The sequence below is a fragment of the Balaenoptera borealis genome (assembly GCF_965194805.1).
Source record: "Balaenoptera borealis genome assembly, chromosome: 13".
Taxonomy (NCBI): Eukaryota; Metazoa; Chordata; class Mammalia; order Artiodactyla; family Balaenopteridae; genus Balaenoptera; species Balaenoptera borealis.
Window position 1 is genome coordinate 8,025,143 of NC_138870.1, and position 25,223 is coordinate 8,050,365.

Here is a 25,223-nt window from a genome sequence, read left to right on the forward strand (position 1 = left end):
TTTAAAGTTTTATTTATTGATTGATTGCTTGATTGCTATGTTGGGTCTTCGTTTCTGTGCTAGGGCTTTCTCTAGTTGCGGCAAGTGGGGGCTACTCTTCATCACGGTGCGCGGGCCTCTCACTATTGCGGCCTCTCCTGTTGCGGAGCACAGGCTCCAGACGCGCAGGCTCAGTAGTTGTGGCTCACGGGTCTAGTTGCTCCGCGGCATGTGGGATCCTCCCAGAACCAGGGCGCGAACCCGTGTCCCCTGCATTAGCAGGCAGATTCCCAACCACTGCGCCACCAGGGAAGCCCCCTCTGCCCATTTTTTGATTAGGTTTTTTGTTCACTTGTTTTTCAGAGGAAGAATCTTACTAAATTTTTATTAGTCCTTTCAAACAACCCTCTAACAATTTAAAACTCTACCATTTATATAATGGCCCAGAACCCAGTCAAGAGGTAAGGCCATGGATTCAAATATTATTGACTTACTTTTGTGAACTTGGATAAGTTTATGCCATCTGTTTGTCTTCTCATGTATAAATTGTATAGTAATACCTGAACTGTGTGTGTCGGGGGGTTAGACCTATCAAACCCCCCTTTATTTTTTAAAAAAATTAAAAACATTTACAAAATTCTGAAAGGTTACTTTCCATTTATAGTTATGACAGAATATTCGCTATATTCCCCATGTTGTATAATACATCCTTGAGCCTATCTGACACCCAGTATTTGTACCTCTCATTCCCCCAACCCTATATTGCCCCTCCCCCCCATCCCCTCACTGGTGACCACTAGTTTGTTCTCTATATCTGTAAGTCTGTTTCTTTTTTGCTGTATTCACTAGTTTGTTGTATTTTTTAGATTCCACATATAAGTGACATCATACAGTGTTTGTCTTTCTCTGTCTGACTTTTAGTTCACTTAGCATAATGGCTTCATGAATCATCTCAAGAATTTTTCACACATCTTCAAAACTTGTTCTTCTCTTTCTTTCTTTATGTCACTTTCTAGGAGTTACAAGGACAGGCTAAAGGGTGAGGGGCATCAACTGTGCCACCATGGACAGCCCAACTGCTAACTGACCATGGAAGTTAGCATGGAAGTTACCAAGTTACCATGGAAGTCCTTCATCTCTGCCAGTGATTAATGGCTTGAGGAATTCCTAAGATTGAATCTACAGTGGGGTATTCAAAGATGACAAGGCATTTCACACGTCCAGTGAATTACAAACTTCACTGGCTTTAGTTAGATTAGAAAAGGTAACTGTCCAGCAATCCTAGATGAAGAGCTAAAAGAGGTGAAGTCACCAGCCAAAAAGTGTAGCTTTCAAGGAATCTCGATCCCCAAAGCTAGATATTATGCAGGCTGCTGAGCTGAGCTAACTTAAGAAGGTGGATATAGTTTATTCACTATGAACCCCCTGGACCTAGCCTGACCCTAACACATAGTAGGAGTATCACAGTGGCAAGTGGTAGAAAGTCTGCCTCATTTAATCCAAATCATTAAAAGTATATTGGTGCCCTAGTAACAATCAATGGGCTTTGTTATTAGTATTATCATTATGAACTCAAGAATTTTATGTATTTGAAACAAATCTATACTAGGTCCTTTCTAAGATAATTAGAGATGGGCTTACACTCAACAAATGCCTTATTTTAAAAACTTTTTAAAAAAATTGTGGTAAAATATACATTAAACTTACCATTTCAACCAAAAAGAAAAAAAGAATTTTATATATTTGATATTTTTCAATCCATTGCAGTCATTAATGCTTTTTCAATTTAAAATGCTATTGTATATTTTGTAATTATGTCTGTCCTATGTTGTTCTAATAAGCATTTTTAGTGAAATTAAAAAGAAAATCTTCTTAGTCTAACTCAGTTCTTTGGCTTCAACTCGGAGACATTTCCTCCAGCTGCGAATTTACTGGACAGATTCCAACAGTTCAAGGTACCTTTCTGAGAGTTGGGGGGAAGATTTTCTGCTCAGAGTACATTTGGAAACAGGTTGGGGATGTCTCTCTGACAGGTAGGGTTCACTCTCCTAAGAAACCGCAGGATAGTGGGGAGGGATAAATTGGGAGATTGGGATTGACATATACACACTACTGTATATAAAATAGATAACTAATAAGGACCTACTGTACAGCACAGGGAACTCTACTCAATACTCTGTAATGACCTGTATGGAAAAAGAATCTAAAAAAGTGGAAAATTAAATTAAATTATAAATTAAATTTAATTTAATTTAAAAAAAGAAAAAGAAACGGCAGGATAGGAGACGGACACAGGAAACAGTGAGGCAGGGAAATGAACATGTGTGTGGAAGGACCATCGGGCCTGTGAGCAACACACGTGCAGGACTTTGCTTGGAAGCAAAGCTTGGAAGCTTTGCGTTTTTCAATTCAGTATAACTGCTCATAAGAGAGAGGGGAGTAGTCCAAGCTCATTTCAGCCTTGGGGAGCCAGGGATCAAAAAGAGAAGTAAAAGGAAAAAGAGAGCTTTCATGTACATGATATTGGCACTAAAAAATGAAGGAAACTTCCAGGGAAAACCTATTGGTCGATACTGTCACTATTGCAAATTCCTAAATCTGGCAAGAGAACGGGACTGCATTAGAAGTCATTAGTGATTAATTCATTCATCAAGTCCTTACTAAAGGCCCATTATGTGCTTGGCAATCTTCTAGGTCTTTGGGGTACATTAGTGAACAAAGAGGACAGGGACCAGAACTGGTAGAGCTTACACTGTAGTGAGAAAAGAGAGAGATTTGCAAGACTGGTGAACTTCCTCCAGAAAACGAGAAGCATAGGAATCACAGTTAACCTTTAGAACTGGTAAGAATTTTCTAAATACTTTTTAAATTCATAGGCAGGATTTTTTTTTTTTTTTTTTAGGAGTAACTTTTTTTTTAAATTTATTTATTTATGGCTGTGTTGGGTCTTCGTTTCTGCGCGAGGGCTTTCTCTAGCTGCGGCAAGTGGGGGCCACTCTTCATCACGGTGCGCGGGCCTCTCACTATTGCGGCCTCTCTTGTTGTGGAGCACAGGCTCCAGACGCGCAAGCTCAGTAATTGTGGCTCACGGGCCCAGTTGCTCCGCGGCATGTGGGATCCTCCTGGACCAGGGCTTGAACCCGTGTCCGCTGCATTGGCAGGCAGACTCTCAACCACCACGCCACCAGGGAAGCCCGGCAGGATTTTTTTTTCTGGAAAACTGGCACCATTTTGAATGTAAAACCATGAAAACATTTCCCCTCTTTTCTGTTTTTCCTGCCTGTTTCTTCCAGCTATCACCAAGTCATCACCGTGATCTGTGTGTGTGAACAACATATAGAGAGGCGTGTTTTGTTTTAAGACTTGAACCTTGGGAAGAATTTTGTTTGGGAAGTGTTATTTTCAAGAAACTGGTGTTTTTTTTGTTTTTGTTTTTTTTTAATTAATTTATTTATTTATTTATTTTTGGCTGTGTAGGGTCTTCGTTTCTGTGCGAGGGCTTTCTCTATTTGCTGCGAGCGGGGGCCACTCTTCATCGCGGTGCGCGGGCCTCTCACTGTCACGGCCTCTCTTGTTGCAGAGCACAGGCTCCACACGCGCAAGCTCAGTAGTTGTGGATCACGGGCTTAGCTGCTCCGCGGTATGTGGGATCTTCCCAGACCAGGACTCGAACCCGTGTCCGCTGCATTGGCAGGCAGATTCTCAACCACTGAGCCACCAGGGAAGCCCAGAAACTGGTGTTTTGATTTAAGCTGCAACAGTGCTCAAGTACTTCTGAAATTGTTTTTTTCTTTTCTTTTTCTCTCCCTCCCTCCCTCCCTCCCTCCCTTCCTTCCTTCCTTCCTTCCTTCTGTAGTTCTTAGGGTTGGGTTGGAGTTGTGATAGCCCGTGGGAGTATTAAGAAAATATTAAGAAAAGAAAGTATTAAGAAAATTTGTTTTGCACAACTACTTTGAGGCAACATGCAAGAATACTGGGTTATTGCCATAAGTATTTAAGCAAGTTCAGAATTGTCTTATCTTAAAAGAGCAATTCTCTCTTAAGCACACTTCTCATTCTAAACACTGCACTACTCATAACATTCAAAGTTCCTAAAAGAGTTGTTTATACTTGGTCTCCCTTTTTCATCTTCTGTTACATGTTCTCAATCGATATTTGTTTAATAAATATAGGCCAAGGATAAAATATAAAGGTAAAAGTAGTTTAAAAATCACTAGGGGGATTTTCTTGGTGGTCCAGTGGTTAAGACTTCAAGCTCCCAATGCAGGGGGCCCGGGTTCGATCCCTGGTCAGGGAACTAGATCCCACATGCCGCAACTAAGACCCGGCGCAGCCAAATAAACTAATTAATTAATTAATTAATTAATTAAAAATCACTAGGAAGAGACTTACCTGGTGGTCCAGTGGTTAAGACTCTTGAGCTTCCAATGCAGGGAGGGCGGGTTTGATCCCTGGTTGGGGAACTAGGATCTCACATGCCGAGTGGCATGGCCAAAAAAAAAAAAAAAAAATCACTAGGAAGAAAAATATAAATTTGATTAGAATATCAAGACCGGGTTGAGAAACATACAAATATTAGAATCAGGTGATATGATTCAGTTTAGAAAGATGAGTTAGGGATTTGGGTTAAAAGCCAAGAAACTCCTGATCTCAATGAGATCATTTAGAGGGTAATACTCAGGATTTACTGAGCATAGGAAGTAGAAGCTGCTAAAAAATTAGTTAAAAATAAAGGAGAGGGCTTCCCTAGTGGCGCAGTGGTTGAGAATCTGCCTGCCAATGCAGGGGACACGGGGTGGAGCCCTGGTCCAGGAAGATCCCACATGCCGCGGAGCAACTGGGCCCGTGAGCCACAATTACTGAGCCTGCGCGTCTGGAGCCTGTGCTCCGCAACAAGAGAGGCCGCGATAGTGAGAGGCCTGCGCACCGCGATGAAGAGTGGCCCCCGCTTGCCACAACTAGAGAAAGCCCTCGCACAGAAACGAAGACCCAACACAGCCATAAATAAAATAAATAAAATAAACATAGAATAATCATTTAAAAAAAAAGAGAGACTTCCGTGGTGGCACAGTGGTTAAGACTCTGCGCTTCCACTGCAAGGGGCATGGGGTTCGATCCCTGGTGGGGGGAACTAAGATCCCGCATGCCGCCAAAAAAAAAAAGAGGAGAGGGAGAGGGGAAAAGAACTGTAGATCTTGATTGCTTTTAAAAATGACTAGGGGTCATCTAGTATTAGAGTGCACAGTGAACCTGCACTTGTCCGCTCTCTTACATCCACCAATCCTGCCCTTTCGTCAATATCTGTTCCTATTCGCGAGGATTCTCACCGGAGTACACCCAGTCTGGGTGTCAGTGGAGCGGGCCGCACCTGGGGGCTCCCCAGAAGGGTCTGGGACCGTGTTAAACCTGCCAGGAGTCAGGCCTGAAGTCCTTTGCTTCATATTGATCAGGGGTTCTCAAATTGTTGCAAACTCCAAAGTGCTTTTGTTTCTGTGGGTTATATCTATTGCTATTTATTGTAATAGTAATTAAGGCAGAAAGTTATAAAACTCATTTAAAAATAATAAACAGGTTAACATAAATAGTACTTAAAAAAAATATGACTAGGGGCTTCCCTGGTGGCGCAGTGGTTAAGAATATGCCTGCCAATGCAGGGGACACGGGTTCGAGCCCTGGTCCGGGAAGATCCCACATGCCGCAGAGCAACTAAGCCTGCGAGCCACAACTACTGAGCCCACGTGCCACAACTACTGAAGCCCGAGTGCCTAGAGCCCATGCTCCGCAACAAGAGAAGCCACGGCAATGAGAAGCCCGCGTACTGCAACAAAGAGTAGCCCCCGCTCGCCACAACTAGAGAAAGCCTGCGCACAGCAACAAAGACCCAATGCAGCCAAAAGTAAAAAAATAATTAATTAATTAAAAAAAAAAAGATCATGTTTTTATTAACTGACATGAATTCAATTTAAGATACAAAGCTTTGGAGCTATCTTCCCAGAAATACCATTAACAGAAATAATGAGTGTATCTGAGAAGCAAACTGTAAGCAAATAGATCTGTGGCTATTGATCAGTTCCAAGCAACCCCCTGCCTGGGTGCTTGTTTTAGCAGAGAGGCACCAACGGTGTCAAGGAGAGTTCTGTACACAGAGATGCAGGATCATCTTTTTTCTCAAGCAATTATCTATGAATCTCAGCATTCAGTACAAAATGCAGAACCACCATTTGCTCATTTCTCAGTTGGAGAACCAAAAATTTTCTTTCTCCAGTCCAACTGTTAAAAAAACTCTCTGATATACCTATTTATCCGATCAATTGATAGGTTGATCTACTGATAAAAAAAAAAAAAATCCGGTACAGTTCTGCATCATAAAACGGTCCTTGCATGACATGTCCACACTCCTTTGGAAGGCCAGAACCTCCTGTTTTGCACTTAATCTCATCCTCCCTAACTGCTCAAGGTCATTACTCTGGGAATTGTCATTGCTCTCGGTTGCATCATCACTATTTCCCTCAGAACTTGATCTTTCCCGTCAGCATACAAACAAGCTATTAACGCAGAATTCTTGAGCCCTCTGGGGATATCTGATAGTAGGCATTAGAATTCCTTACGCTGTTAATTTTTTTCCCAATTGGCTCTAGAAAATGAGAGAATTGAAATTCTTGATGTAATTGTGTTCATATGAGACAATCTCAAAATTGGGTCCCACCCCATGCCTAGTGAATCAGCGTCTGCATTTTAACAAGATCCCTGGGTGATTCATAAAAGTTTGAAAAGCACTAGACTAGATCAGTGGTTCTCAACATCAGAATCACTTGAGTAGCTTTAAGAAATCCTGATGTGCAGAGACCGATTAAATCAGAATTTGTGGGGGGTGGTGTAGATCCCAGGGGTCTGTGTTTTTTAAAGCTCCTTCTGATGAAGGAGTGTGTAGCTCCTTCTGAATGTGTAGCCAAATTTGAGAACCATTGGACTAGACAGACTTTCTTTTCCTGTGTCACTGACTAACTATTGGTGCAATCTCTCTAGAGAAAGAAGATTGAAGTCATGCTGACCCCAGGAAAAGATAGAGACACTTGCTGGTATCTTACATGGTATTAGCATTGGCTAGACAAGATCTGTCCTGACTTCTGGGACTTCCCTGGTGGTCCAGTGGTTAAGACTTCATGCTCCCAATGCAGGGGGCCTGGTTTCGATTCCTGGTCAGGGAACTAGATCCTGCATGCCGCAACTAAAGATCCTGCACGTGGCAATGAAGATCCCGCGTGCCACAACTAAGACCCGGTGCAGCAAAATAAATAATATTAAAAAAACAAAAAAGATCTGTCCTGAATTTCAAGACATATTTCTTAAGATTGGCCCAGAGGAGGGCCAATGAGACTTCAAGAATGAGAAGCTGAAGAACCAAACCAAACTAACTGCTATATGCAGTCATAAAACCTAAGTATACAGCAACAATAAGGAAGAAATATTCAGGGATACAAATGACCAGATGAGGAAGAAAAAAAAGACCTTGGGGTAGATGGTGGCTAGGGAGTTGGCAGAGGGAAATGAGTACCTACCTATCTCCTAGGGTCGTTTTTAATGGTTAGTAGTTGACAATTCTGCCCACGTCTGTTTCAGTTGACCAAGAAATGAAGTGCTTCGTGGGAGCTGCAGGAGTCCAGTGGTTTTTCAACAATCATTCTAATTACTGCTTCTATCTCATCTGAAATACTTGGTTTTAGTGAGTCAGGAAAAAATGGAAATCAGACCACTTCTCCTCAATCTTGAAGAAGATTGTTAGCTCCATCCGTTTCTTGGAGCTTGATCTTGTTCAGAATCCCTGGTCCAGCAGCTCCACCATCCAATCCAGTGTCCCATCTAAAACCAGGCATTACATTTGTCTGTAACATCCTTTAAGTCTCTTGTCATCTAGAACAGTGGTTTTTCATGACACTGACATGCTGAAGAGACTGGATACTCTTTACTGTCTCATATTTTGGATTTTTTCTGGTCATTTCCTCCCTATATCATATAGCTTATTCTTATATTCCCTATATTTTCTATAAACTGGAAGTTAAATAAGCTTGGTAACAATATAAAATATTGTTGTTGTATATAAAATATTGTTGTTATATTGACAACAATATAAAATCATGGATGCCTGTGTTATATAGCTTCATATCAGGACAAGTGGAATTTCTAGTCATCCCACAATAAATATGGCTAAGGTTGACCCCTGGGTTGGTGGGATTACAGACTGAACTGGAGGGATGGATTTTTTAAAATATTTATTTATTTATTTATTTGCCTGTGCCAGGTCCTAGTTGTGGCAGGATCTTTGTTGCCACATGTGGGATCTAGTTCCCTGACCAGGGATCAAACCCAGGCCCCCTGCATTGGGAACATGGAGTCTTAACCAGTGGACCACCAGGGAAGTCCCAGGGATGGATTTTTATGTGGTAGAAATGACTGAAAGAGGAAGGCCAGGATGCTAAACTATCTGCAAGAGTGATTGTAATTATAGGCCATGGTTAAGGAGGGGAATGCAGCAAGATGGCACTAAAGGAGAGAGAGAATGTTGAGGGATTAGAGGATTAGAGGTTGTGCAAAGGTATGGAAAATTGTTGCTAACACAAGGGTCTTGCCCTTTTTAAAGCAGCCTGGATAATGGGGATAAGACACCTGTTGCTAATATTCACCAATATCTGTGTTTTCTTCCTTGGGGGTACATCGCTGCACTACATTTCCTAGCCTTCCCTGAAGTTAAAGATGATCATGTGATTGATTCTGGCCAATGAAGTGTGAACGGAAGTGATGGGCACCACTTCCATTTTGGGCTCTAAAAACCTTCTCATGCATGATCCTTTCTCTCTTTGTGCATCCATCCATTGAATGGAGAAGACTCTTACAACCTAGAAAATGGCAGCACACATGCTGGAAGAAGCCTAGGTCTTGGTCATGTGGAAAGCCACCTATCCAAGAGTGCTCATGTTGGGCTGTGATAGCGGCAAGGACTACTGAAGTCTTTGAGGAACTTACTGTGAAGAGGAGCAAGGACACAGGGCAGTAGCTGATGGTGAAAGAGTTTTAAGAGAAGGCTTATTTAGAATGGAAGAAATGAGAAAAATTTTGATGCTCATAGATATAATCCACAGAGAGGAAAAAACTGATAAAGAAGGAGATAGGGGAGGATTGCTAGAGCAACGTACTTGACTAAGCAGGATGCGATGGGATCCAATGCACAAATGCTGAGTTTAGCATTAGGAGCACAGAGAGGTTGTCTGTTGTAACAGGAGAAAAGGCAGAGTACAAGTACAGTACAAGTGCTGATGTTAGGTTGTAAGAGTCTTCTCCATTCAATAGATAGATGTGAGGGACTTCCCTGGAGGTCCAGTGGTTAAGACTTCGTGCTCCCAATGCAGGGGAATTAAGAGCCCACATGCCAAATGGCACAACCAAAAAAAAAAAAAAAAAAAAATTAAAAGAGAGAAGTAAATCAACTTGATTTACTTCTTAAAAGCATTTATATATAACTTTTAAAAAATAGAAATACAAATGTTATGGATACCCTGCCCAATTAGTTCTGGAAAGTTTAACTCATTTTTACAAGTTCAGAAGGTAATTCCACAATATAAAAATACTTTACCTTGTTAAAACATTCACTTTATAATACTCCTATTACAAAGTATGCTGAAACGAAAATACTTGAAATGAGTCCTTTTTGCACATGTTTAAAATAGTTTTGTGGAAGGAGCATAATTTCCTCAAATGACAGGCATGTTTTACATTTTGATAGGTATAGCTGTCCTCCAAAATAGTTTTGTTTGAAGAGTAACTAACACTCGCTGTGTGAACCACAGTTGCCCAGGCATTTGGCTTTGATGGGATTGGGTTGGGGTTATGTTAGGTGTCAAGGTTGATGCTGAAGTAGACCTTGCTACAGAGTTAATTGTGGGTGTTGGTGGGTATTGAGCATGGGTGGATCAAGATAACTTTCCCATATTTTTTTTTTCTGGAAAAATGTCTATCTTAGAATTAACAAAACATGCAAGTAAGAGCATTAACATTATACCCCGAATGTCCCAACTACCTAAACATTCTCAAGCCAGGATGCTCAAAACCACCTTAGAACACCTGTCCAAATATTCAGAAACTCCAGGGACTGGGGAGAAGGGGCCTGGGCACAGTATTTGGGAAACACTCTACAAATCATCCTGTAATTGGAGACTGCTTTAACATACACAAGCCTTTACGCTGCAACTAGAGAAAGAAAATCAAGATGCGAAGGTGGTTCTATAACTTTATTCGACAATCAGCCGTTAGTTCTCATCCACATTAACTGTAGATTTTTGAAACTGGTGACAGGTACACAGGTAACCAATGTATAGAGCTTGTTTGGTGAATCTTCATCTTCATTATGTTTTCTGGACAACTGCACACAGATACAGTATGGGACATTCCTTATTCCTTTGGCCCAGACAGCTTTGTTGAGTCTGGTGTCAATGTGTACATCTGGAGTTCCCATAACCTTCATGGCAAATTTCCATATTTCTTTGAGTGCCCGAGGGGCGTGCTTCTTGAAACTCACTCCATGGATGTGTTTGTGAATGTTGATAGTGTATTCTCTGGTCACTGCCTCATTGATTTCAGACCGGCCCTTCTTCTTCTCACTGCCCTTCTTTGCGGAAGCCATTCTGCCGGGCTCGGGTTGGAAAGCTTTCCCATATTAAGGTTTGGAATGTAGCTGCTTTCAAGTTCCTTTCTGATGTTTCTCTGTTTTTGTCCTGTGATATTTCTGTTTGCACTAGACGTTCAGCTGCTTTCCCATTGGTGTCTGAAAGGGTTTATTCCTCTGTAACTAGTCAATCCTAAATACCACCAGCAAAGCTTTCAGCTCAAGCCTAATACTTATTTACTTCATCATCAAATTCATCATCAAGGAAGATCAATAGGGGTATTTCCAACATATCCAAAAATTCTCATACTTTTCCTGAGTAAAATATTATTGCCTCTCAGTTAATGATCTTCAAGGCTCAACCATACACACTTTTCCCCTTTTCCACTTCTGGGAAATGTTCATAATCTATCAAGACAGAGCTAGTCTCAACATAATGCTAAAAGCTTTTGCATAATAATGAAAGATTGTTGAGGACAAAGATCTCAGAATACTTATTATCCCACATAGAAACCGTTGGTTCTGGGTAATGAACACATACTTAATAATTTGAGTATAACACTCCTGGGCCATGTTTCAAGCCTCTCCCATGTTGTCCATTTCCCCACCCATCAATAGCTTTCCCCGAGGGGTTCTAATCATCATCCTGTTCAACTACCTCCATTCTTGACATGTCTTTTTAAGGATGGGAATCAAAATTTGAAATGCCCTATACAAGGGAAAAATCTGTGTATGCTCGGAGTAAATGCAATCTAGTGAGTACACTGGCAGAAGTAATAACTGTTTTGTTCATGGAATGATTCATTGATATTACCTGTATGTGTCTCTTTCTTTAATCATACGCAGGTTTGTTTTTTTTTTTAATGGATTGGTTTGTTGTTTTTTTTTTAATTTATTTTATTTATTTTTGGCTGTGTTGGGTCTTCGTTTCTGTGTGAAGGCTTTCTCCAGTTGCGGCGAGTGGGGCCACTCTTCATCGCGGTGCGCGGGCCTCTCACTGTCGTGGCCTCTCCCGTTGTGGAGCACAGGCTCCAGACGCGCAGGCTCAGTAGTTGTGGCTCACGGGCTTAGTTGCTCCGTGGCATGTGGGATCTTCCCAGACCAGGGCCCGAACCCGTGTCCCCTGCATTGGCAGGCAGATTCTCAACCGCTGCGCCACCAGGGAAGCCCAATTTAGATTTTTAAAAATAATGCTTGTGGGACTTCCCTGGTGGTCCAGTGGTTAAGAATCTGCCATCCAATGCAGTGGACACGGGTTCGATCCCTGGTCAGGGAACTAAGATCCCACATGCTGCGGACCAACTAAGCCTGTGCATTAGAGATCCTGCTCGCCACAACTGGAGAGAAGCTCGTGTGCTGCAACTAAGACCCGGTGCAGCCAAATAAAATAATAATAATAATAATAATAATAATGCTTGTGTTAATCAACTATACTCCAATATAAAATAAAGATTAAGGACTTCCCTGGTGGTCCAGTGGTTAAGTCTTCACACTCCCAATGCAGGGGACACAGGTTTGATGGCTGGTCAGGGAACTAAGATCCGTGCAGCCAAATAAAATAAAATTTTAAAAAATTTTTAAATAAAATAAAATGGAAGCTTGTGATGGAATTGCTCTGAATCTTGACTGTGATTGAATCTGAATCTACACATGTGGAAAAATTGCATATAACTAAACACACGTGCAAAGACATAAACGCAAGTTGAATACATGTAACACTGGTGAAATCTGAATAAAGCTAGTGGATTATATCAATGTGGAAGAAAAATAACGTTTGAAAACATTTATCTTGAATACTGAGGTTTTAAAGTTCTTCCTTGAGATTCCCTGGTGACGCAGTGGTTGAGAATCCACCTGCCAATGCAGGGGACAGGGGTTCGAGCCCTGGTCTGGGAAGATCCCACGTGCCGCAGAGCAACTAAGCCCGTGAGCCACGACTACTGAGCCTGTGCTCTAGAGCCCGTGAGCCACAACTACTGGAGCCCATGCTCTGCAACCTACAACAAAGAGTAGCCCCCGCTCGCCGCAACTAGAGAAAGCCCACACGCAGCAATGAAGACCCAATGCAACCTAAATAAATAAATAAATTTATCAAAAAAAATCTTTTTTGAGAATTAAAGTTCTTCCTCCATTTGCCCTGGTCTTACTTGCCCCATGCTAGTCCGTGTCCTTCCTCTACCCTCTAGATAACCAGTAGCAGCAACCCCTCCCCCAATAACTACCAAAAATGTCTCCAGACATTGCTGAATATCCCCTGGGGGAAAATTGCCCCTAGTTGAGAACCACTGCTCTAATGGTATTAAATGTTGCTTTCCTGGTTCACACCGCAACTGACTCTCTGTCTGGAATTCTGATTCCCTCAACCAACCCCTCTACTCCCTTTCATCCAGATCAACCAGGTTTTTAGCACCATAAATTGCTTCTTTATTTGGTCCCAGGAGTAGAAAAAGTGAATGTATTTCTCAGCTGGTGGAGGATGAATAATGGACAAAGCCTTTTAATTTCTGAGAAAGAGGATTATTGGCAGAGCCTCCTAATTGCAGGAATGGATGAGATGAGAGCTCTGGTGGTGTCAGCAGGTCCCCACGCTAGATAAGAGACTGCCTGCCTGCACATCCCATCTCCTGACTTCCAAACATGTACTTTAGAAGTTGGCCCAGAGAGTGAGTCTGTACAGCATAATTTTTAAGTCAGATCTGGTTTCGGTTTCTCCACTCTCTCGTTGTGTGACTTAGTCAAACCTGTAGTTTTTCTAAGACTTCATTTCTACCTCTGTGTAACAGGCAACATAATATTTACTGCACAAAGTGTTACATATGAAAAAGCCATTTAATTTTTTTTAAAACCTTTTCTAGACTCACCACTAGAACGTGTTCATTATCAAATGACTCTTATACTTAAAATAAATAAATAAATAAAGCTATGGATGTTTTGTTTCCAGACAGTTAGTACCAGAGAATCATGATTACCACCCATGGCCATCACTTTGTACTTCGCTTTGTCAGTAGCGTGTGTGTGTTGGGTAAGGGTGTTCCTATAATCAGATCACATATTTTGCTAATAATGAGTGAAGTGACAAGATGGTTCATGAAAAGGTAAACGACAACATAAAACGAAACCTGAATGACACCTTTAGTTACCCATGTCTTGCATTCTTACCCAATTCAAACACAGGTATTTTGATCAGAGGATGATTTTCCTTCTCTTAAAGCAGATATTTTCATTCTCTTCTGCACAATTTAGCCCTCATCCCAAGGATGGTTTGCAGCATTGGTGGAAGTAGTGGTGGAAACATTTCTCCTTAATTAAAAATCATATTTTTTAAAAAATTATTTATTTATTTTTGGCTGCATAGGGTCTTCGTTTCTGCGCGCGGGCTTTCTCTAGTTACGGCAAGCAGGAGCTACTCTTTGTTGAGGTGCACAGCCTTCTCGTGCGATGGCTTCTCTTGTTGCAGAGCACGGGCTCTAGGTACACAGGCTTCAGTAGTTGTGGCACGCGGCCTCCAGAGCGCAGGCTCAGTAGTTGTGGCACACGGGCTTAGTTGCTCTGCGGCATGTGGGATCTTCCCTGACCAGGGCTCGAACCCGTGTTCCCTGCATTGGCAGGCGGATTCTCAACCACTGCGCCACCAGGGAAGCCCCAAGGAAGAACTGGATTCTTAACCACTGTGCCACCAGGAAGTCCTAAAAATCATATTTTCACTAGGTCGTTTGAGCCTCTTGGCTAACTCATTTCCTGCCTGTGGACAGGTTCCCTGGTAAACATCTTCGTGTTTCTCTTGGATAGGAGTGAAAGATGATCTCTAGTCACAGATGTCTCAGGCATGAAGAAGGCTTCACTTTTAAGTTCTCTGGGGTGCAAATCCTCAAACCTAAATAAAATCCCTGCTTCTCCGCAGTACGCACAGCTGAGCCAAGCTTTCGTGTGCCTGGGATCTGGACATACCAGGATTTACAATTCCTACCAGGTTTTATGCCTTAGAGTCAGGATTGCCAGTTTCGATCACGAAGGACCCCTTGCCTTCCTCTTTTAAATCGATCATAGAAGAATCTCTGAGATGCATTTAGCGTTTTACCTCTAGCAAGTTGTACATGTCCTAGTGGCTCCATCTGCTGCCAGGAAGCAGGACAGCACTTCATCCTTCACATTTTAGACAGAGGGGCGGAGCAAAGTCAGTGATGATTAAGAACTACCTGCCTCCTTCTGCTGCTGTTTAATCAGAATCCTCCTGGATTGAGGACTGAGTAGCATTTGTGGCTCAGTGTTTGTTTGTTTATACTTTAAGTCTGCAGCTGCTGATATATCAATGGTACTCCAACCAATTTTCTTTTTCCCTCATGACAAAGTTTTACTTAGAGTCAATTAGAAATACATATGTAGGAATTCCCTGGTGGTCCACTGGTTAGGAATCCGCGCTTCCACTGCAGGGGGCACGGGTTCCATCCCTGGTCGGGGAAGTAAGATTCCGCATGCCGCGGGGCCTTCCCCCCACCCCAGACACAAAAAAATACCATACGTAGGCTAATGGGCCAGGATGGCAGCAGCCTGCAGCAGTGTTTGCATGGTTGACTGTTCCTAAGTGTGTCTGCCACCAGTGTCTATGTCCCCAGGTTGAGCCAAAGTCAGCCACCACAACCCTCCCCCCCAGGAGACTCTCTGAGACCAGCAGCTATGGAGGCTGAGAAACTCAATATCAAGATGCCAGCAGATTCAGTGTCTGATGAGAGTCTGCTTCCTGGTTCATAGACAGCTATCTTCTCACTGCATCCTCACATGGCAGAAGGGGCAAGGGAGCTCGCTGGGGTCTCTTTTATAATCTCATTGATGAGGCTCCATCCTCATGACCTAATCACCTCCCAAAGGCCCCACCTCCAAATACCATCACATGGGGGATTAGATTTCAACCTGTGAACCTGGGGGGAACTCATTCAGTCTACCGCAATCAGAGATGGTGTTTTGTTCATTTGTGGGTCCCCATTACAATGCACAGTGCCTGACATATAATAGATCCTCGGTTCATACTCACTGAATTTATTGAATGGATGCATTAATGAATGAATTTGTTATTAAAGGAATAAATGGTTCTGAAAAAATACATATATAACTCTTCAGATATTTTGCTTCAGACACTATTGGTATGTTGTGATTTCCTAGGAATTTTTTCATCTTTATATGAGCTTTCAATTCTCTTTTTTTCCCAGCTTTTTTTGAGGTACAATTGACGTATAACATCGTGTAAGTTTAAAGTGTGATGATTCGATACATGTACATGTTGCAAAATGTTTACCACGATAAGGTTAGTTACATCCTTCACCTCACATAATTACCGTTTGTTTTTTTTTTCAGAGAACGTATTTATTTATTTATTTTTAACTTTTTGGCCTGGCCACATGGCTTGTGAGATCTTAGTTTCCCTGGGTCCTTGGCAGTGAGACCGCAGAGTCCTAGCCACTGAACCACCAGGAATTCCCTTGTTGTTGTTATGATGAGAACATTAAGCTCTATCCTTGTAGCAACCTTTAGGTATACAATAGAGTATTGTTAACTATAGTCACCATGCTGCACATTAGATCCCCAGGACTTAACTTATAACTTATAGTTTGCACCCTTGACCAACATCTCCCCATATTCCCCACCCCCTCAGCCCCTGGCAACACTGTTCTACTCGGTTTCTTTTTTTTTTTCCTCTAATTATTTGTTTATTTTTGGCTGCGTTGGGTCTTCATTGCTTCACACTGGCTTTCTCTAGTTGCGGCGAGCAGGAGCTACTCTTCGTTGTGATGCGCGGGCTTTTCATTGCCGTGGCCTCTCTTATCGTGGAGCACAGGCTCTAGGCACGTGGGCTTCAGTAGTTGTGGTTTGCGGGCTCAGTAGTTGTGGCGCACGGGCTCTAGAGCGCAGGCTCAGTAGTTGTGGCACACGGGCTTAGTTGCTCCGCGGCATGTGGGATCTTCCCAGGCCAGGGATCAAACCTGTGTCCCCTGCATTGGCAGACGGATTCTCAACCACTGCGCCACCAGGGTAGCCCTGCATTCCCTTTTAGGTAAATGTATTTTATTTCCTTGTAGAAAGTTTGAAAAATATAAAAAGAATGAAGAAAATAGATAAATAAATAAACAAACAAACAAATATCCAACCACATGAAATGAGTTACCATGAAGGTTTTCTTTCCCTCCAGCCTTTTAAAATGTTCTCTCCTACCCTGGAGACCATAGGTGATAGGGAATCAGGGTTTGTTTGGGGAAAGGAGAACTGAGAAATGGATGCCACATCCAAGGAAGGAGCTGGTGGGCAAATTACCCACTCCTCGTAGAAGGGAGGTAGTGACAAAAAATAACAATACAGGACTCTTTTAGAGACGTTGTAATTGAAATGAGCCCATGTTAAATCCTTTAACGAGGATCCTTTGGAGGGCAAGTCTGGTGACTGCAGCCGAGGTAATTCCAGCTCCAACAGCATATATTAAAGTTGCTGCAGTTGGATCTTGGGAGTGGCGGGGTGGGGAGTAGGGCAGTGAGGCAGAGGGGCCACCTGTCCCACTCCTTGCCTCTCCATCCTGCCTCCATACTCTCAGCTGAATGTCCCAAAGCATTTACTTTGGAGAAAATAAAAAAGACTGTTCAAAGCAGGCCTGAGCCACCTGGGTACGACCTCTGGGAATAATGCAGTAGGACCAGGGATCTATTTTGTTGGTTTTGGGAACTGAGGCCATGATTAAGTGGCGTCCCTCTAAATGTCCCTAGGGGGGCATTTGTCTTGCATCTCTAGAGGTGAAATTCTTGGACCGGAACAAGCAAAAAAAATTTCTTATAAAAAAGAAAACAATGACTTCCCTGGTGGCACAGTGGTTAAGAATCCACCTGCCAATGTAAGGGACACGGGTTCGAGCCCTGGTCTGGGAAGATCCCACATGCCACAGAGCAACTAAGCCCATGCACCATAACTACTGAGCCTGCACTCTAGAGCCCGTGAGCCACAACTACTGAAGCCCACATGCTACAACTACTGAAGCCCATGTGCCTAGAGCCCATGCTGTGCAACAAGAGAAGCCACCGCAATGAGAAGCCCACGCAGCGCAACGAAGAGTAGCCCCTGCTCGCAACAACTAGAGAAAGCCCGAGTGCAGCAACAAAGATCCAACGCAGCCATAAATAAACAAACAAATAAATAAATAAATGTATTTTAAAAAAGGAAAAATAAATTTCCTCTCAATATATGTAAACGATGCTTGCATGACCACATGCCTTTTAGAGACATTGTGGGAACTTTAGAGAAATTGCAGAGACTCTGCCAGGTGCATCCAAGCATCTGCTTTGTACCAGCAGTTCCCAAACTTCAGGGTGCATCAGAGTGACCTGGAAGGCTTGTTAAAATACAGATTGCTGGACTCCACCCTCCCTCCACCCCCCCCCCAACCCAGAGTTCTGATTTAGTAGGCCAGGGTGGGCCCGAGAATCTGCACATCTGACAAGTTCCCAAGTGAGTGATGCTGCTGGTCCAGGGGCCACTGCTGACCCATAGAGCTGCACCATCCACCTCTAACCCAAACAGGGTGCGTTCCAGAGTCAAGTAAGATTATGCAGTTGTACTCAGGGTTTTGTACCTATTTTGCACTCAGCCTGGTAACCCAGTGCCTTTCCGTTACTAAAGCAGGACATTTTCTCAGGAAACTAGATGAAGAGCTTTTTGTAGTGAATGAAGTTTTTAAAAGAATTTCTCCTTTTCTCGTTCAGACCTGAGATTGAAGCTATTACAAAGTTTTCCTTTTCCATTGGAAATAGCTCATTGTCATCAAATAGCTCATGGCGTCGTCTCTCTATAAAGTGATCTCAGGGAGGATTATGTTGTAGTACTTCCTCAAACAGAAGCTAACAGCATCGATACTATTGAGTTGGCCCAAAAGCTTGTTCGCGTTTTTCCGTAAGATCTTACCAGGCACTTTTCACCAGCCTGTGAAAATACATCACCGGTATTTCTGCTTGTTACTGGGGGAAGGAGGCAGCTTGAGGGTGGGGATGGGGTCCAGGGAGGATTGGAACCAAACAACTTTTACCAGAATTTAAAGAGCTTACGAGGATGTTTCAGAGAGGGTCACTAGCGTGCAGACCTATAAAATCTTTCATTAGATTTGTCTAATTGTAGCAAAGTGCTGTGTCTTTTTTAGAACTTTCAAATGCAGAAAAACCTCTGTGTTCCCTAGAGGTTATAATTCTATGGCTTTCAAGCCACAGACAAGCTCTCCATGGCGCCTTATTGGGAGCTGAAGTCAGCTCGCCTAAGTAGAACCTTCTGAATAAAGCATGACTCACTCTCCCTAAACAATCAGCCTATCTGTTTATATAACTCCTATCAGGCATGTAAAGTGGAGAAGTGGTCTGGAAGAGCATGTGTATTACCAGAGGGCATGTTATTAGGCTCTTCCCATATTACACTGTCTTCTCTAATAAAAGAAAGATAAAGGGAGGAAAACATGCTCAAAAGCCTCTATGTCTGCTCACTGACCTGACGCACTTACTAGATAGGTATTGAGCAGATTAGTTCCCTGAACCAATGTGTTTCAGAGAAAATTCAGAAAATTGGGTATTAGCATTTTGGCGAGATTTTCCTTTGATGCTGAAGAGGCTCAGAGACACCTCTTCTTTGTATTTTTCATCAGTGCTTAAAAAGGTTTTGCATTCCATTCTTTCCATTCCATCTGCCTAGCAAACCTCACACCCTGGACGAATGACTGACTGCTAGAATCCAAAGTATCCCCCCCCGCCCCCCGCCCCGTTAACGCAAGTTTGTGTGCCCAACACCCAGTGAGACCAAACAAAGGAAAACATTGGAGTTTGAAACAGAGAAAGGTTTATTGCAGGGCCATGCAAGGAGACAGGTGGCTCACGCTCTAAAAAACCCCCAAGCTCTCTGAAGGGTTTCAGCAAAGCGTTTTTTTTCCCACCATTTTCTTTTTTTTTTTTTTTTATTGGGATATAGTTGTTTTACAATGTTGTGTTAGTCTCTACTGTACAGCAAAGTGGAGTTCCCTGTGCTATACAGCAGGTTCTTATTAGTTATCTATTTTATACATATTAGTGTATACATGTCAATCCCGATCTCCCAATTCATCCCACCCCACCCCGGCCCCCGCTTTTCCCCCTTGGTGTCCATACGTTTGTCCTCTATATACGTATCTCTATTTCTGCATTGCAAATAGGTGCAAAAACAAATATCGTATATTAACGCATATATGTGGAATCTAGGAAAATTGGTACAGGTGAATCGGCAAAGCATTTTTTAAAGCCAGGTGAGGGAGTTCCCTGGCAGTCCAGTGGTTAGGACTTTCACTGCTGAGGGCCTGGGTTCAATCTCTGGTCAGGGAACTAAGATCCTGCAAGCCTCAAGGCGAGGCAAAAAAAAAAAGAAAAGCCAGGTGAGGGAGCGGGGTTGCAGGGTCTGTGATCAGCCCATGCACAGTTCTCTGGTTGGCTGATGGTGAGGTAACAGAGCGGTGTCACAGGGGTTAACATGGTCAGTCCTCAGTCTCCAGGAGCCCTGGTGGAATGTGCTTAGGACATCCAGGAGTTAACATCTTCCATTTGGTGGGGGATTTTCACATCTATAAAACAACTCAGGAAATGTACATCAAATACTGTTATCTAGGTACTTCAGAGAGGAGCTAAAGCAGAGGATATGGGGGAAGCCCTATCCCCAGGAAGACCCCATTGGGTCCTGCTCAGTTATACTACTCCTGTTTAGTTAGAACTGACAAAAGGACTTCCCTGGTGGTCCAGTGGTTAAGACTCTGCAATTCCAATGCAGGGGGTGTGGGTTCCATCCCTGGTTGGGGAACTAAGATCTCACATGCCCCGTGGCACGGCCAAAAAACAACACAACAAACAACAAAAAAAAGAACTGGTAGAGAAACACATCACACTGAAGAATTATTTTACCATCAGTTCATGGCTTCCACCTGCATCTAGATTCTCGGTCCCTCTAGTCCTACTGTCCAATATGGTAGCCACTAACCACGTATGGCTGCTGAGCACTGGTACTGTGTCTTATCCAAATTAAGATAGACTGTAAGGACTTCCAGCCAGGATGAAGTACAGGAGCCAGATTTATCCTCCTACCCGAAACAATGGGAAAACAGTGCAAAATATATGGAATAACCGTTTTCAACACATTGGATATCAGGCAGTGAAGGGCAGGGAATCCCTGACACATGGGAAACCAATGAGGCAAGCTCTACAGTTGTGCCAGCCTATGGCCTAAACCATTTCCAAGCCACGGGGCAGAGAAGAGAAACCCAGCAGAGCCCAGCAGTCTCTCTGAGATAAGCAGTTGCCTTTGGGAGTCGAGGGAGGCCAAGGTGAGTAGAATTTGCAGGGCAGCATCACAGAGCGGAGGGAGCTACACAGAGGGAAGGAGTCTGGAAATATGCAGACGGTCCCCCTGGAGTCCTCAGCTGTGTGATCAAAACATGTGTGTGAGGCCAGAGAGGACCACCCTAGCTAAGCGTAGGAGGGAAGAGTACACAGTGCTCACACAAGGCCAGGACAGAGCATCCAGTGAGAGGAACAGCCATTAAAGTAGAAAGAAACCTGAATACCATCTATGGAAGTGCACTTAGAAATTAGAGCCTCACAAAGGCCTCCCCACCCTGATAGGCCTGCTGGATCAATTGCCCTTCAAGTCTCCCAGTATTTATGCTTTTGAATGAACAGTGTGAAAAAAATCTTTCCTGGTGACACAGAAAGTTTAGCTGGTCCTCTAAAAAATGTGCTTATGTGGAATTCCCTGGTGGTCCACTGGTCAGGACTCCGCATTTTCACTGTCAAGGGCCCGGGTTTGATCCCTGGTTGGGGAACTAAGATCCAACAAGCCGTGTGGAGTGGCCAAAAAATAAATAAATTAATTAATTAATTAAAACTGTGCTCATAGATGCCACTTAGGACTCGTGCCTCGACCAATGGCTGCCAGTTATCCAGACCATGTAGTCTCTGCCTGTTGAGTTCACCTTGGCCTTGTAGGTGCTTCTCTTGGATGGAGTCCCTTTCAAGATGACTCACGTTCAACTCCCTTCTGTGGGAGCTGTATCTGCACAGCAGGGAGCTGACACATTTGTCCTCGGGACTCTGGAAGTACAGGCAGTTGCCAACAGCGCCCTCTGTCTTTGTTCATGTCAATCAGTCTCTCACTCTACCAGTCTAGATCCAGCCGGGAAAACAGACACCACACTAGGTATTTCAAACATAGAAAATGTATGAATGGGGATTTGTTAAGAAAATATTTCAAGAGCTCATGGAGCAAAACGGGGAAGGAAGTGTAACACAGAATTTAGTGTTTGCGGGCAATTGTTCCAGGCCCAGATCTGGAAGATCCTGAGGCAGGAGCACACTCACTGCCCACAGGGGTCGAGCCTGCTGCCGCCAGAACCCCTGGTTTCTGCTGCTGAAACTGCCAAAGGCTGTAGCCTGCAGCCACCCATGGTTGCAGGAGATGTTTCCAGACAGAGAGATAAAACAGTGACTTCTCCCCTCCTTCTGCCTTCTCATCTTCCCCGTGTTTCTGCCATTGGTCAAACATAACTAGAATCTGCTGCCCAGGGATTCCAGGAAGTGCAGTTTATAGGGATCCAGCCCCCTGCAAGACAGAGCAGAGCACCACAGATCATTTGTATTCTTCCACCGAAGAATAGAAATGGAGCTGAGAACAAATGGAAAAATAACTGGGCCACTCACCTTTAGATTTTTGTTTTTAAAGAAATGAGACGGTACCAGTCTCCCAAACTCTAGAGAGCGCATGTTAAGTATGTGAGTGGTTTTCTGAAGCATCCCCTTACTTGGCTTGAGGTGGGCAGTGAGTAGCAAAGCACAATGACAAAGATAAATATTAAAATACTGAATAACTTTTTATACTCATGGCTATCCTGTAACAATTGTGTTCACATTTGCACTGATGGTGCAAAAGCAATGGTGGGTCAGACTGCTGGTGCCTTAGCACAAATCAAGACAGTGGCACCAAACTGTGCTATAGTTACTGTATTCTTTACCACATGTACTCACAGTCAAAATAAAGGCCACTTTCACTTGAGACTGTCTTTGATAAAGTAGTAAACAGAGACTGTATAAAGGAATGACTCCTGTTGCGCCAACCCTGGCCCTGGTTTAGTTTCTGCCATCTGAAGCCTTATGGCTCAGGGCCCAACCTCTGGACCCAGATGCTGAGAGACAAACATGTTTGTTTGTTTGTTTGTTTGGATAAGGTAACTGAAGACCACCTATACTTCCTATAAGATCAGCAATGCCTTAAGGATTTTGTCCTAAAGAGGGTCTACTTATCATGGAGATCCAGAGTCCCTCAGAGCTCCGGGTTGTGTGATAACATGAAGAAAATACTTTTCAACCTAGAATTCTATACCCAAACATACTATAGAGTGAGTAAAAAATAAAGGCAATTCAGCTAGGCAAGCTTCCTTTCATAACAACCTGCAGAGGACATAGTCATCAAAATAGGGAAGGAGGGACTTCCCTGGGGGTCCAGTGGTTAAGACTCCGCTCTTCCACTGCAGGGGCCATGGGTTCAATCCATGTTCAGGGAACTAAGATCCCACATGCCGCACAGCACAGCTGAAAAAAAAAAAGGGAAGGAAACCAAAAAGAGAGGTAAACATGAAATCAGGAAAAAGGAGATCCAAAGCATCACCCCAGGATGACAAGTGAACACAGGCACAGAGGGCAAAAAATCCACGTGAGTGCTCGGAAGGCTTCAAAGAGGAATGGAAATAATTGGTGAAGAATTTCGAGTTGAATTACTGGTCAGCATAGAGAAAACTAAGTGTATAGGAAAACATATTAATTCCTGAGAAGATAAAAAGTTATGCAGAAAAAGAAAATAATCATTTTCAATTTGCTACATGTCTCACTTTTGAATAACATTCCTAATCAAAGTGGGAATTTAATGTATACAACTTCATGCTGAGGAGTAAGAAATAGCAAGACAATCAAATTAAATACAGAATTAATCAGTTAACTGAATATTGTGAGACATTAAAAAAAACTGTTTTCCAGGACCTACCACGTTCACTGGAGCTATTTCCACTTGCTTCTCTTCATAGGGTGACTCCCCCCTACTGACCCCGATATCAACAAGCCGTATTATGTGAGCTACTCTATTTTGAATCTTGCTGCCTGAAGTCTGGCTGCTACCCCTGGTTGTTCCACACTGTAAAGTTCTTTTAAGTGTTCAGCCAACAGAAGAGGCAATTTTTACCTTCTATTGGCCCAACTGCACCTGGTCTTTCAAGCTTACTGATAAGGGGAAGCACAAGAAAAATTTCAGCGGAATGCAGTTTTTATTTTGTAAACACTAGTGCTTTAAACTTGCTATACATTGAAGCAAATAATATATATTTTAATTTGAACTGGATATGTGAATTGGATATCATAACCAGTTGATTTTTTCATTGTGTTAGAGGTATTGTCACTAAACAAGGTCAATTGGTTCTCTCAGTATCACAGCCAGTATAGTCCAAGGGACCATTTGTCCCCGAGTCTGTGTTGTACTTTATATGTGAGGTCTGTTTCTGTGACTCTTAGAGCTGGTGGTGGGATGGATTGAGTACACTTGCTGCCGGTAGCAATAAATATTTTCTATGTCACACACAAAAGAAAAGAGAAAGGAAGGGAAGGGAAGGAAGGGGAAGGAGGGGAGGGAGGGGGGAAGGGAAGGGAGTGGAGGGAGGAAAAGAAAAGAAAAGAAAGGAAAAAAAATTAGTGTTTGGATCTGAAATTGGGGTGTGACAACCCTTATATACAATGCGATCTACAGTAGTCCACCCTTATCCTTGGGGGGTACATGTTCCAAGACCCCTGGTGGATGCCTGAAACAAAAGATGGTATTGAACTTTATACCCAAGGGTTTGAACCCTGAACACAAGCATGTGACACCCCGACAGTTGATCTGATAACCAAAAGGGCTACGAAGTGACTAAGGGGCAGGATATGATGGACAGAGGGATGATTCACGTTCTGGGTGGGTGAGATTTCATCACTTTATGCAACAATGGGCAATTTCAAATGTATGGATGGCATACCTTCATGCATAATTTACGCATACATAAATTTCTGGAATTTTCCATTTGATAATTTTGAACTGCCGTTGACCGCGGATAATTGAAACTGCGGAGAGAGAAACTGTGGCTCAGGGGTGGGGGAGGGGTAGAATTGCATGGAGAAATGCTTTGTTTCAGGAAAGCTAGCAGTAGTATGAATGGCAAGGAAAATAATGCGTTGAGGAAAAGGGCTTCATGTGGGTCATCAGCTACTCCTCTAACTCATGCCTGCCACTGACTCTTCCACTAACTCATTCTAAGCCCCATGAAATCACATGATTCCTTGGTATCGTGTTCTAATTTGTTAAATGAGGACCATAATACCTGTCCTACTCACGGTACACTGCTAGTATGAAGTTCAAATATGCTGACGTTTATTTATTTAATTTTATTTTTGTCTGTGTTGGGTCTTTGTTGCTGCACGCGGGCTTTCTCTAGTTGCGGCGAGCGGGGGCTACTCTTCGTTGCAGTGCGCGGGCTTCTCATTGT

At 43.1% G+C, this 25,223-nt stretch overlaps 1 protein-coding gene and 1 pseudogene across 5 annotated transcripts in view; one reads left to right on the plus strand and one right to left on the minus strand.

Annotated features, from left to right (window-relative positions):
* Nucleotides 1-25,223, plus strand: part of GDF3 (growth differentiation factor 3) — a 148,900-nt gene that overhangs the window by 72,455 nt on the left and 51,222 nt on the right. The window lies entirely within an intron of this gene.
* LOC309608791 (large ribosomal subunit protein eL31 pseudogene) lies at nucleotides 3,715-16,339 on the minus strand (annotated as a pseudogene). The gene is made up of 2 exons (XR_014249708.1): nucleotides 5,035-16,339; nucleotides 3,715-4,720 (listed from the first exon to the last, which is right to left on the minus strand). The product of XR_014249708.1 is annotated as a large ribosomal subunit protein eL31 pseudogene (transcript).